The 14,606-nt window shown below is 42.4% G+C and overlaps 1 protein-coding gene across 2 annotated transcripts in view; it reads right to left on the bottom strand.

The window, feature by feature from the left end:
* bpgm (2,3-bisphosphoglycerate mutase) overlaps window positions 1-13,170 on the bottom strand; it is a 33,703-nt gene extending 20,533 nt beyond the window's left edge. The window contains exon 1 of one of the 2 annotated variants that reach the window (XM_060843198.1): window positions 13,093-13,170. The gene's annotated coding sequence lies outside the window, so the exon portion shown is untranslated. Of the gene's footprint in view, window positions 1-7,155; window positions 7,217-13,092 lie in introns of those variants that run through there. The other variant, XM_060843197.1, reaches the window with a different exon arrangement.
* Window positions 13,171-14,606: the final 1,436 nt, after the last annotated feature.

Raw genomic sequence — 14,606 nt, 5'->3', positions numbered from 1 at the left:
AGAAGAATGAGAGGGGATCTCATTGAGATTTACAGAATACTGAGAGATTTGGATAGAGTGGACGTGGAGAAGATGTTTCCATTAGAGGGAAAGACTAGGACCTGTGGGCACAGCCTCAGAGTGAACGGATAATTCATTAGAACTGAGGGAAGGTGGCATGTTTTCAGCGAGAGGGTGGTGAATCGGTGGAACTTATAGCCGCAGAAGACTATGGAGCCCAAGTCTTTAAGTACATTTAAGATAGAGATAGCAAGGGTATCAAAAGTTATGGGCAGAAGGGAGAAGAATAAGGTTGAGAGACATATTAGCCACAATTGAATGGCAGAGCAGACTGGCCTAAACTGTTCCTATTTTTATGTCCACTTTAGCAGGAGAATAAGGAAGAATAGAAAAGCTATATATGATTTAAATGGAAAGACTACAGAGCATGGTGGTACAGAGGGATCTGATGTCCAGGTACATGAATCACAAAAATGTTAGTCTGCAGTTTCACAAAGTAATTAAGAAGGCAAATGGAATATTGTTGATAATTGCAAGGGGAATGGAATACAAAAATAGGTATGTTCTATTGTAGTAGGGTGAGGTGATATTTGAAGTATGTATACTCTTGGTCTCCTTATTTGGAAAAGAAACCTACTTTAAAAGTAATACACGGAGGGTTCACACAGCTCATTACTGGAATGAAGGGTTAAATTTTGAAGACAGGTTTAAGAGTTTAGATCTGTACCCATTGAAATTTAGAAGAATAAAGGGTGATCTTATTAAAATATATGGCAAATATGATTGGATAAGATGAATAACCAGATGGTGTTTCCTCTGATGGAAGAGAATGAAACCAAGGGACATATTCTTAAGAACCCGATAATGAGGAAGATAATTTTTTTTCCTCTTCGAGAGAGTTATAGGTTCATACAGTACAGAAACCCTTCAGTCCAACTCATCTGCGCCGACCATATATCCCAATATGACAGCCTCATTTACCAGCATTTCCCCATATTTGCATCCAGATGCCTTTCAAATATTTTAATTGCATCATACACACACTATCCTGTGCGTGAAAACGTTACCCTGCAGGCCCTTGTTAAAATCTTTCCCCTCTAATTTTAGACACCCCAACTTTAGGAAAAGACCTTAGATATTCACCCTATCCATAGCGTTGAGATTTTATAACCCTCTATAAAGGTCAACTCTCAGCCTGCGACACTTCAGGTAAAAAAAGCCTCAGCCTATTCAATCTCCCCAATAACAAACCCTCCAGTCTAGCAACATTCTTGTAAATCTTTGTTGCAACCTCTCAAGTTTGACAACCTTTTCTATAGAAGAATGACCAGAATTGTATGCAGTATTCTAAAAGTGGCCTCACCATTTCCCTACACAGCAACGTGACATCCCAACTCCTATATTCAATGCAACAACCAATGAAGGCAAGCATGCTAAATGCCTTCTTCACCACCCAGCATACCTACAAATCCACTTCCAAAAACTGTGCACCTGCACCCCTAGATCTCTTTGTTCAGCAATACTCACCAGGGTCCGAGTATTAACTGTTTAACTCCTGCCCTGGTTTGCCTTACCAAAATGTAAAACCTCTCAGTTATCTAAATAAAACTCCATCTGCCATTCCTTGACCCATTGGCTGATCTAATAAAGGTCCCGTTGTAATCTGAGATAATCTTCTCCGAGGTCCACCACACCACCTATTTTGGCAACATCTGCAAACTTATTAACCATATAGTCTATATTCAAATCCAAATCATGTATATAAATAACGAAAAGCAATGGACCCAACACCAATCCTTGTGGCGTTCTGCTGGTCACAGGCAGAGTCTGAAACATAACCCTCTACCACCATTATCTGTTTTCTACCCTCAAGCTAATTTTGTATCCAATTACCTAGCTTGCATTGGATCCCATATGATTTAATCATACTAATCAGTCTGCAAGGTGGAACTGTGGCAAACTGTTTGCTGCAGTCCATGTGGACAATATCTGCCACTCTGCCTTCACAAATCTTGTCACCTTTTCAAAAAACTGAATCAAGTTAGTAAGACACACTGTTTCAGTATGTTGGTAGATTTGTGGGCTACCATGGTGCCTAGGGCCGGAGTAGTCTGGTCGTCATCTCAGAGATGTCTTTGACATACAGCAGGATGGCTCGAGTCTCTGGGTGCGTTGTGTCTTCCTGTTTAGGCCTGTTGTGCAGGAATCTGTGGACTGCGCTTTTCGGGTACCCATTGTTCCTGAATATGTCTATTAGTTTTTCCCCGGCTTCTTGCTGTTCCTGTGTGCTCCTGTGTTGTGGCTCATTTAAATAATATCCTGATGTAGCTCCATTTGTGTGTGTTGGGATGGTTGCTCCAATAGTCGAGTATTTAGTCCGTGCGTGTGGCTTTCCTGTAGACATTAGCCTGCAGCTCTCCATTAGCTTTTCATTCTACTGTGACAGCTAGGAAAGGCAGTCTGTTGTTGTTCTCTTCCTCTTGGGTGAGCTTTATACCAGTAAGGATGTTATTTGTGGGTTTCTTCTAATTTGTTGCGCTTTGTGATGACAAAGGTGTCATCCACAGAGGACCCAAAGCTTGGGCTGGATCATGGGAAGGGCTGTTTGTTCTAACCTTTGCATAACTGCTTCTGCTAAACGCCCTGATATTGGTGATCCTCTAGGCGTTCCGTTGATTTGTGTGTAGATCTTGTCATCAAAGTTGAAGTGGGTTGCAAGGCAGAGGTCTACTAGTTCGAAGGTATGGTCCTTGCTGTTGGAGTTGGTGCTGTCAGGTGTTTGTTTCCTTGGTTCGTATAGCAGTGAGGCCAGTGTTTCTTTGGCCAGGATAAATGTTTATTGATGTAAATAGGAATTTCATGACTTTGTCATCCTCTACCTTTGGTGTCTTTGATGATGTTAAAGAATTCCTGGGTGGAGTGGATGGATTGGGTTGAGTCTTCTATGAGGCGTTTCAGTTTGCGTTGTAGTTCCTTTGCTAGTCTGTATGATCTGTATACCTGTGTACCGGGAAGTGAGATTATGGGCCCCTTATTTAGGTACCTTTGTAGAAAAGGGGTGTGTTGGATCTTTCAGATTTCAATCTTTGAAAGTCTGTCTTGTTAATTTCACTTGCTTTGTGTAGTTTCCTCAGGAGAGCTGTATTGCGGTTTTCTAGCTGTGGAGTCAGGTCCATTGCCACCTGTTGGCAGGTATCGGTATCTGCGAGTAGTGTTTGCTTTGTCAATGTATTGTGTTCTTTTCAGGATGATGGTCATGTGTACTTTGTCTGCTGGTAGGATTACAGCGTTTCTGTCTTTTCTGAGTCCTTCCAGGGCTTTCCTTCCCAGTGTGTCGAGGGTGTTCCATTCTTTCTTTATGCCTAGTGTTGGTGCTACTGTCTGTGTGGTGGCCTGCTGAGTTTCTTCTGTAAATCCGTTGTCTTTCAGGGTAGATTCCAGTGCTGCTCAGAAGTCCTTTTTGTCCATGTCCCAGTGGTTGAAATTCATCCCTCATACTAGGATTTTTTTTCTGTGTCTGTGAGTGGTCAGTCAGACAGGTTCTTCATCCAAGTCTCTGAGTTCTGTGTTATTGCTGTGTGAGAGCTTGGTCAGTTTTTCTAGTAGGTCTAGTTGTTTCTTTGTCTTGGTCTGCTGTTGTTTAATGGTGATGGCACATTCTAGCGTTCTTGTCCATTCATGGTCACTTGCGTTAACGTACAGAGTTTTTGTCACGAAATTTCTGGTTCATTTTCGGTTCTGTTTCTGAGAGATTTGTACATGGGGTCCAAGTCGATACATTTGTTATTGGAGTGCTGGCTGTATATCAAAGACATCTTGGATATGACGAGTGGACCACTCCAGCCCCTAGGCATTATGGTAGCCCACAAACCTAACACCACATGAAATGGTTCCTGATGAATTTAAAGGGCCCTATACCAACAACCAGCAGAACGAATATCATATACAAAATACCTTGCAAGGAACTGCAATGAACATTACATTGGACAAACAGGTAGGATATGTGATCACCAACTAGCCAAAAAAAGACATGACCAACTATCACTGTTATCCATTCATACAGAGGAAGAGGGATACCAATTCAACTGGGACAATATGCCCATCCTGGGAAAGGCTAAACAAAGTCATGCATAGGAATTCCTAGAGGCCTGGCATTCAAGCTATAACTCCATTAACAACCATATCAATTTGGACCCCATTTACTAACCTGTCAGAAACAGATGAAGTGATATCAACCACCACAACAGACCAAGGCACACAAATAGCAAGCCAGACAAAACACCAATGCTTCATCAGAGGTGTACTGATGATGTTACCAAGCATGGTGATGAAATGTCCGGGAACAAATCTACCAGGTCAGCGAGCAAACTTACAACCTGATCCACAACCAGAGCTACAATTCTTCCCAAAATTGTAAACACCTCCTCTTATGTAATATGAACTCTTTTCAAGACACCACTGTCTATTTTCCCAAATTTCCTAGCTTCTGTGTCCTTCTCTACAGTAAATAGAGATGTGAAATATTTGCTTAGTATCTCACCGATCTCCTGTGGTTCCACAAATAGACATATAGTTGATCTTTAAGGGACCCTATTTTTTCCCTAGTTACTCTTTTGCCCTTAATATACTTGTAGGACCTCTTTAGATTCTCCTTAACTATTTGCCAAAGCTATGTCCGTCCCTTTTTTGCCTTCCTGATTCCCCTCTTGAGTATACTTCTACCACTCATCCTTTTCTTGGGATTCACTCGATCCCATATATCTGATATATGCCCCCTTTTTATAGCGTCATAGAGATGTACAGCACAAAAACAGACCCTTTGGTCCAACTCATCCATCCAACCAGATATCCTAAATTAATCTAGTCCCATTTGCCAGAACTTGGCCCATATCTCTCTAAGTACTTCCTATTCATATACCCATCCCGATTCTTTTAAATGTTGTAGTTGTACCAGCCTCCACCAGTTCCTCTGGCAGCTCATTCCATAACACACCAGCCTCTTCCTGAGCCAATTTCTCTAGTCTTTCAGCATTCCATACACCTACCAGCCTTGCCCATCACACTCACAGGAACATATGGTCTCTGAACTATTGTTATTCTCATTTTTAAAGGCCTCCTACTTCCCAACTGCTATGGAGGCAAAAAGCCTCCCCAAATCAATTTTTCAAAGTTCTTGTAATAATACCATCAAAATTTGCCTTACTCCAATTTGTAACCTTAACTTTTTGATTAGTTCTATCCTTTTCCATAACTATTTTAAAAATAATAGAATTGTGATCACTTGCCTCAAAATGCTCCACCACTGACACTTGCCCTCCTTATTTTCCAACAGAAGGTCAAGTATTGCTACATCTCTAGAATGTAAATCCACATATTGAATAAGAAAGTTTTCCTGTACACACTTAAATTCTTCCCCATCCAAGTCCTTAACACTATGACAGTCCCAGTCTATATGTGGAAAGTTACAATCCCCTACCATATTTACAGAGATTTCCTTACTTACTTGCTCCTCAATTTCCCACTGACTACTGGGCAGTCTATAAAACAATTCCAACAATGTTATCATCCTTTTCTTATTTCTCAGTTCCACACATCTAACTTCACTGAATATCCTCCCTAAGTATAGCTGTAGTGTTATCCCTAACCAAAAACACCATTCCTCTGCTTCTCTTTTCTTCCTTTCTATCCTTCCTATAGCATCAATATCCCAGAATATTAAGCTGCCAGTCCTGTCCATCCCTGAGCCATGTTTCTGAATAGCTATTATATCCCAGTCCCACATTCTCAACCATGCCCTTACTTGTCATGCCTCCTGCATTGAAGAAAATGTAATTTATCAGTCTTACTTTGTTCTCTGCCAAGGTCTTGTCTGCCTTGACTATTTGACTTGCTCCCTTTATCTATTATCCCCTTAGAATGTTGAATTCTCTGAAGAAGTGTTGGCTGGGTTTTTCAATTGATTCAAGTTTGGGTTAAGTAGATTTTTGTTGGATAACAGAGTCAAGAGTATGGGGTGCAAACAGGAAAGTGGAACTGAGACTAGAATCAAATCAGCCATGATTTTAATTAAATGATGGAACAGGCTCAGATTCAAACGGCCTACTCCTGCTCCTGTGTTGCTATGACTCAGGACCATTCCAGTGCTCTGTTCTCTTGTACTAGCTGGCACCAAATCTTGTTCATCCGTCATTCCAACCTCACTGACGTACCCAGCCCCAGTACTTTAAATTTAAATCACATTATGCTCTTGCTCCTCGGCATCTCACATCTTCGCTAGCCCAACAACCACTGCATTCCCATGTCACCAACTCATTCTTCCAACATATGTGTGTATGCGTTTGCACACATAGACACACACATTCTCTTTCTCCACCCACCTACTAAACATCTCATTATCTCCCACACAAACAAAATGGAAGTTGCTGGAAAGGTTCAGCAGGCCTGGCAGCATCTATGAAGAGAAATCAGAGTTAACATTTCATGCCCAGTGATCCTTCCTCACCTGACCTGACACATTACTCATCACAGATGCTGCCAGACCTGCTGAGCTTTTCTGTTTTTGTTTCAGATTTACAGCATCTGCAGTTCTTTTGGTTTTTATTCTATATCGCTGTCTGCTCTGTAAGATATCTCTTAAGACAAAGGCCAAAAAATTTAGAGCAAGGTTAGAAAATATCCCAACAAGGAAAAAATCAGTATCCTTTTTATATTTATAGGTTCATATTGCCACAATAGAAAACTGCAAACATTACCCTACTCTTTCAGATTAGTGTCTCTTAAAATCAAGTCTCGCTTACATCATAAAAAGCCAGTTACACCAGTCCATGTTTGCAGTTATGCCAGACTGCATTTAGCCTGTGTGACACACTTCACTGTCTATTGCCACCTAGTATTTGAATATATATCACATCAATTTGAAAGACACAATATCAATAATGTTAGATTTTCTTTGGAAACAGGCTAATCTATTAAATGGATTTACAAAAAGAACCATTTACACAGGCAAGCAGTAGAGGAGGGATACTGAATTTCTCTAATTCAACTCAGAAGTTAATCAATCAATCAGACAAGTCCCTTTTGAAACCACACTATTTTAAGTTTATGAACAGATATATGCAATTGGAATAATTACATAGTTCAGTTAGCTGTACTTACCTGGTAGATTGCATTCTATACAGTTTGAGCTACACAAGCGAATGAACTCTCAGCACTGGCCTTTAACCAAACATATCAGTCACACAGGAGGGGTCATGGCAGAATCATGCCTCAAATTCCTACTTGCACTGGAGCTGTAATTTCATCTGCAGCAGGAAATTCATATTCTAACTTTTTAAAACTAGTATTATATGTTCAAGCCTTCTAATTTTCTGCTTTAAAATAAGGTCAGCTCTGCAGTTCTGGAAATATTGTGATGCTGTTCTCCAACATTCAATGTATTCAAGGTAGAATGCCCAAAATATCCTAAATACAGTCTCTGAAGTTATCAAGTCAGGGGAAATATTACAGCTTAATTGGGAAGAGTACACCAATAATAGTGCCCACTGGTTCCACAAGCCTCCCAAAGTGCATAAAATCACAACAAATGTCTAAAAATCAGGGATGTACAAGAGGCTAGGATAGGAGGAGTCCACATAATGCACAGCAATGTAGGGTTAGAGGAGTTCACAGAGATAAAGACCGGTAAGCCCACAGAGGAATTTTAAAATAAGCTGTAGAACGTTAACATCAAAATGCTGATTGCTTAACTGGGACTGTCAGTGAGCACAAGGGATGACAAAAAGATTAAAGCTTGGATTTTTGAAGAGTGGTGTGATAATAGCTTTGAAGGTCAGAGACACAGAAACTGAGGAGAGAGCACTGAACACCATCAGCTAACATGGGAGCTAAAAAGGAAGATGAGCAGCCAACAGTTTAGTGGGAAACAAAGACAGAAAGCTGGAGAATCTCAAAACATTAACTCTGTTTCTCCCTCCACAAATGCTGTCAGACTTACTGAGTTTCTCTCGCAATGTGCAGGCCAGGTGAATTGGCCATGCTAAATTGCCCGTAGTGTTAGGTAAGGGGTAAATGTAGGGGTATGGGTGGGTTGCGCTTCGGCGGGTCGGTGTGGACTTGTTGGGCCGAAGTTTCCACACTGTAAGTAATCTAATCTAATGTTTGTTTCAGATTTCTAGCATCAACGGTTTAGTGAGAAAAGGCTCAAGAAGGCCGGAGGCAAGTTTCATAGACAAGACAAGTTTGATAGGAACCAAAAGAGAAACTAGAGAACAGTGAGAGTTCAGAGATATGGCTGGGCAGAACACCACAGGATGGCTGGCCAGGTTGGCGAGAGGAAGGGAGACTGCAGTTTAATGACAAAGAAGTTGACATTTATTCTTTTAGAAGTGTGAGCAGAGGAATCAGTGTTTAAGGCAGTTTGCAGTGGATAAAAGATGCCAAAAGTTATCTTTGTGTAACAGGAGAATCCTAGAAGAGTGGGCAGTTTTAGGAAACAACTGCAAGACTTAATAGAGTTTTATGTGGACCAGACAGATGAACAGTGAATAGCTAAGTGGTCAGCAATAACTATTCAAGTCTGAGGGTCATGTCAGCGTGACTAGTCAGAGCGGGAGAATAATGATATTACTGGGTCTAGAACAAAGGTATGTGACGGTGGTTGATCCATTTTCCAGCCACAAAAAAAATTCATTTTTTAGATAGCATGAGAAGAGAATGCTGATCATTTGACCATCATTGGCATGAAGGTGAGGTCTTGTCTACTTTTTGATCAAAGTGAGCCTACCAACATAAAATATGGAAAATAAAAAAAATGATTAAATCATTTTATTAACAACTTACATTATCAATGGGGCAGCACAGTGGCTCAATGGTTAGCACTGCTGCCTCACAGTGCCAGGGACCCAGGTTTGATTCCAGCTTTGGGTGACTGTCTGTGTGGAGTTTGCACATTCTCCCCATGTCTGCATGGGTTTCCTCCAGATGCTCCAGTTTCCTCCCACAATCCAAAGATGTGCAGGTCAGGTAAATTGGCCATACTAAATTGCCCATAGTGTTAGGTGCATTAGTCAGAGGAAAACTGGTCTGGGTGGGTTACTCTTTGGAGGGTTGGTGTGGACTTATTGAGCCAAAGGGCCTGTTTCCACACTGTAGGGAACCTAATCTAATGACAACCATAATTTTTTCAGGGTAGTTCAAGAGTAGTACTGATTTTGGGAAACCACGCACTGGCACATTTTCTTGATCATCTTGTAAATATCTGCACCAAACCTTTACTGTTCCAATTTCATTACTAATTTCAACTTTTTCCCAACTTCAAAGCATCTTCACAAATGTTAAAATGTGTCAAAACTTCCAAATTATAGAAATTTAGGAAACTTATGGAATTTGCTATTTCACTTCCTCCTCCCCACAACAGTCAGTTTTCCTTAATAACACACACTGGGATTCTGTTTTTACCAACAAAACATGACCATTATCAATGTGCAAATTGATCAGCAGCCCACATATTATCTTTGTGATTATCATCGACTTGTTCAATGTTCACACTAACTAAACTCATTGCAGAAGTTATCAATCAACCCCTTTGCATACCCAAAAATACACAATTACAGAAAACTTTGTTTTATCCGGCAAAAGCTAAATGCCTTAAATACACAAGTTTACTGCTTTATTGTGATCTTCGTGATATCTGACTGGTCAGTTGAGGGTACGGGTCTGAAGGTTCTCTGTTGGTAGGTTTTGTTTGAGGCAAACTTTTATTATGCTGTAAATAAAGTATAACAGTGACGTGTATACCCGCCTGCATTACATTTCTATTACCTAGTATGCAATCAACCAGAATATTTGATCATTTGGTACACTCATGGTCTCATTGTGCTGGTTAATAAAATGTTTATTGTTTATGTGTGGAAACTTATGCTTTCAGTTCACGAATTACTTAAAAAAGTGTAAAAGTTGTAACATTTGAAATTAACACTTCTTATAACTTTTTCTTTTGTCTTGTCTTATTTGAGGCAGCCTTAAATCTGGAAACATGTGAATGGAAATACAATAAACTATTAATATTAATTCAAACCCAGTAAAACATTGTCTGAATTTCCTTATTTTGTATATGCAGAAACCAAAATGTCACAAAAGGTGCAAATATTGTTTTAGTTTACATGGATTGCTGCGCTTTGGCACATTTGACCATAAGACACAGGAGCAGAAATAGACCATTCAGCCCATCAAGTCATCTCTGCCATTCAATAAGATCATAACAAATCAACTCCACTTTCATGCCTTTTCCCTATAGCCTCTCAATTACCTTAATGATTAGAAATTTGTCTATCTCAGCCTTGAATATACTTAATGAACCAGCATCAACAGACCTTTATGGTAAAAAAAGCTTCCACAAATCATAGAATCCCTACAGTGCAGGAAGAGGCCATTTGGCCCATCAAATCTACACCAATGCTCCAAAGAGCATCCCACCATATCACCATATTTATCATGACTAATCCACCTTGCCTACACATCCCTGGACTCTTGCAGGGCAATTTAGCAAGGTTAGTCCACCTAACCTGCACATCTTTGGACTGGGGAAGCAAACTGAAGCACCCAGTGGAAACTTAAGAAGACATGGGGAGAATTTGTACACTTACACAGTCACCAAGACTGGAATCAAACCCAGGTCCTCGGTGCTGTGAAGCAGCAATGCTAACCACATCTGGCAAAGTTTTTGCTACATCTCTAAACACCTTACCTACTGTGTCCATTGCTCTTGATGTGGTGAGCTTTACATTGGGCAGACGGGACACCAACTTGCTGATTGTTTCAGAGAACATCTCCAGGATACATGCAAACAACCCTACCGCCCTGTGAGCAAACACTTCAACACCCCCCCTCCCCCCATCTGCCGAGGACATTCAAGTCCTTGGCCTCCTCCACCACCTAATCTAGCCACCCAACACCTGAAGGAAGAATGTCTCATCTTCCCCCCTAGGGATCTCCAACCACATGAAATCAATGTCGATTTCACCAGTTTCCTCATCTCCCCTCCTTCCACTTTATCCCAGATCCAACCTTCCAACTCGGCCCCGCCCTCTTGAACTATCCTATCTTCTTTCCCACCTACCCATTCCACCATCCACTCTGACCTATTATCACCACCCCCTCACCTTCATCTATCTATCACATTTCTAGCCATCTCCCCCCCCCCCCCCCCCCACACCTCCAATTTTATCTCTCAGCCCCTTAGGCCCCCCACCCCACCCCACCCCACACCACATTCCTGATGAAGAACTCATGCTTGAAATGTTGACTCTCATGCTCCTTGGATATTGCCTTACTGGCTGCACTTTTCCAGCACCACAGTTTTTGATTCTGATCCCCAGCATCTGCAGCGCTCTTTCTCCTAACCACTGTACTGCCCACCTTCACCTCCTTCAGAGAGAGAAAGAAATCCTTGCTCCACAAGATTTTCAACCAAACCCTCTATTATTTAGAGTTCTTGTGGTACAGTGGTGGCATCCCTATCTCTGAGACAGAAGACATCACTTCAAGTCCTACCTGCTCCAGAGTTGTGTAATAACATTAAATAGTTTTTAGACTAAACAAACAATGGACAGTACAATGAGATCTGGGTGTTCTTGTTCATCAGTCAGTGAAAGCAAGCATGCAGGTACAGCAGGCAGTGAAAAAAGCTAATAGTATGCTGGCCTCCATAACAAGAGGAATTGAGTATAGAAGCAAAGAGGTCCTTCTGCAGCTGTACAGGTCCCTGGTGAGACGGCACTTGGAATTGTGTGCGCAGTTTTGGTCTCCAAATTTGAGGAAAGACATTCTGGCTATTGAGGGAGTGCAGCGTAGGTTCACGAGGTCAATTCCCAGAATGGCGGGACTATCTTACACTGAAAGATTGAAGCGACTGGGCTTGTATATGCTGGAGTTTAGAAGGCTGAGAGGATTGAGACGTATAAGATTATTAAAGGATTGGACACTCTGGAGGCAAGAAACATGTTTCTGCTGATGGTGAGTCCCCAACCAGAGGACACAGTTTAAAAATAAGGGGTTGGCCACTTAAAACAGAGTTGAGGAGAAACTTCTTCACCCAGAGAGTGGTGGAGTATGGAATGCTCTGCCCCAGAAGGCTGTGGAGGCCAAGTCTCTGGATACTTTCAAGAAAGAGTTGGATAGAGCTCTTAAGGATAGAGGAATCAAGGGTTATGGGGATAAGGCAGGAACAGGATACTGACTGAGGATGATCAGCTATGATCATAATGAATGGTGGTGCTGGCTCAAAGGGCAGAATGGCCTACTCCTGCACCTATTGTCTATTGAAAATCAGAAATAGAACACAAATTGCTGGAAAATCTCAGCAGCCCTGGCAGCATACTTCAGGGTCAAAAGGATTCTGCAGAAGAGTCACTGGACCTGAAACATTAATTCTGGTTTCTCTCCACAGATGTTGCCAGACCTGCTTAGATTTTCCAGCAGTTTGTTTTTGTTTACATATAATAACAAAAGGTCTTTTCCAGGGGCTGGGGGAGTCCAAAACTAGATGATACAGGTTTTGGGTAGAGGGGCAAGATTTAAAAGGGACCTAAGGGGCAACATTTTCACACCAAGGGTGGCACATTTATGGAATAAGCTGGCAAAGGCTGGTCAAGTTACAGCATTTAAAAAGCATCTGTATGGGTAGATGAACAAGAAGGGTTTAGAGGGATATGGGCCAAATGCTGGCAAATAGGACTGGATTAATTTAGGATACCTGGTCAGCATGGACCAGTTGGACCGAAGGGTCTGTTTCCATGCTGTACATCTCAATAACAAGTCTGAACAGGTGGATTTTTTAAAACCTCAAGGAGCTTTCAAGTAATATTAGACAGTTCAGAATAATTCAGAAGCCTGCTTTTTTTTGCCAAAGTGGAAGTTGATGCTGACAGCTCAGTCCCTTCAGAACCACAAAGCGCCAACGGAGGTTCCAATCGTCCTCACCGTGACCCCGAGAATCTCTCACAAAAACCCCCGCCTCCATTGGCGGGAGAACAGCTACAGCCCACCCCCCGCGGTCTCTGTGCCCCTCCCCGGGGCCGTCGCTCGCTCACTCACCAGCCCCGGAGCTCGCTCCCAAGTGCCCGGCCAAGGCCCTTCTCGCCACTCGCCGCTCCCCGTTCAAGGCCATCACCCGGCAACCGCGCCCCGGACCAATCACCGGCCGCCTCTCTTTCAGCGGGTGGAAGTCGGACCAATCGCACCGCGCCTCACAAACGGCCGGCTGTGAGGGCGAGAAGGTTCTGGAAACCGTCAAGCGTGTTTGGTCAGCGTCTGAAGGCAGGGAGAATGAGATTTTAAATAAACTGCTCAGGGGGACCAGGTTAGTGCTGAGCAGGTTGATGCTTGATAGTGCTATTGATTGATGACTCCTTCCATCACTTTACTGAAGGTCCACAGCAGACTGTAGCCACAGCAATTGAGCACAAAAAGATCATAGAATCCCTACAGTGTGGAAACAGGACATTTAGAGATTTGTCCAGAGCACCTCTGTGACACTGGACGCAGTGCTGTGTGGTGTGTTCCCTGGGATCCACACCAAGTCAACTGTGGCTGGAGGACCATCAACTCGGTGAAAGACGCTCTTTGAACTGCCTGAAACTTGCTGGTCTTCCAGTTGAACGAGTTGACCCCAAACAAGTGATGCAGACTGACACATTGCAAGGTCCACGACTATGTTCTGAGGGACACGCTGAAGCCTGGGGCAGCTGCCGCCAAGGCACAGTGGGAAAGACCATTGTGTAGGGTAAAAACAATGACTGCAGATGCTGGAAACCTGATTCTGGATCAGTGGTGCTGGAAGAGCACAGCAGTTCAGGCAGCATCCAACAAGCAGCAAAATGTGTAGGGACCTTCTGCTGAAGAATATTGGGGTCCATTCAGTAATTGGACCCTCCTGACGCCTCAGCTAAATGCCAAGAGGTTGACTGTAAATATAGAGAATGTTGAACATCAAAGGTTTAATTTGTTCTCTGTAAGTAAAGAGAATATAGATCTGAACGGCACCATTAACTGTACATGTACCAAAGATGTCTTTCTATGAATAAAGTATATTTTTGCAATAAAAAGGTTTAGCACAACAAGTCCACATGGACTCGCTGAAGCGTATCCCACCCACACCCATTCCCCCCCCCCCACAATGGCCTGCTTCCACACTGTTGTTTAATGGGGCTGAAGGCTAACATCTGTGATACTTGAGATCTCTGGAAGAGGACAAGATGAATAATCTACTCAGTACTTCTAGCCGAAGATTGTTGCAAATCTTTTGCACTGATGTGATGGAGTTTGTCATCTTTAAGGTTGTAGATATTTGTGGAGCCTCCTTCTTCAGTTGTTTAATTGGTAGGACTTCAGATCTTTGAACTGATTTGTTATTGTGGTTCTGTTTGCCGAGCTGGGAGTTTTTGTTGCAAACGTTTCGTCCCCTTTCCAGGTGACATCCTCGGTGCTTGGGAGCCTCCTGTGAAGCGCTTCTGTGCTTGATATAGAGACAAGCCACTATAAATGCCGGAGGAAACATCACAGAAGCGCTTAACAGGAGGCTCCCAAGCATTGAGGATGTCACCTAGAAA

This window comes from Hemiscyllium ocellatum, chromosome 23, assembly GCF_020745735.1.
Source record: "Hemiscyllium ocellatum isolate sHemOce1 chromosome 23, sHemOce1.pat.X.cur, whole genome shotgun sequence".
Classification (NCBI taxonomy): domain Eukaryota; kingdom Metazoa; phylum Chordata; class Chondrichthyes; order Orectolobiformes; family Hemiscylliidae; genus Hemiscyllium; species Hemiscyllium ocellatum.
This window is presented reverse-complemented; position numbering and strand designations above follow the sequence as displayed.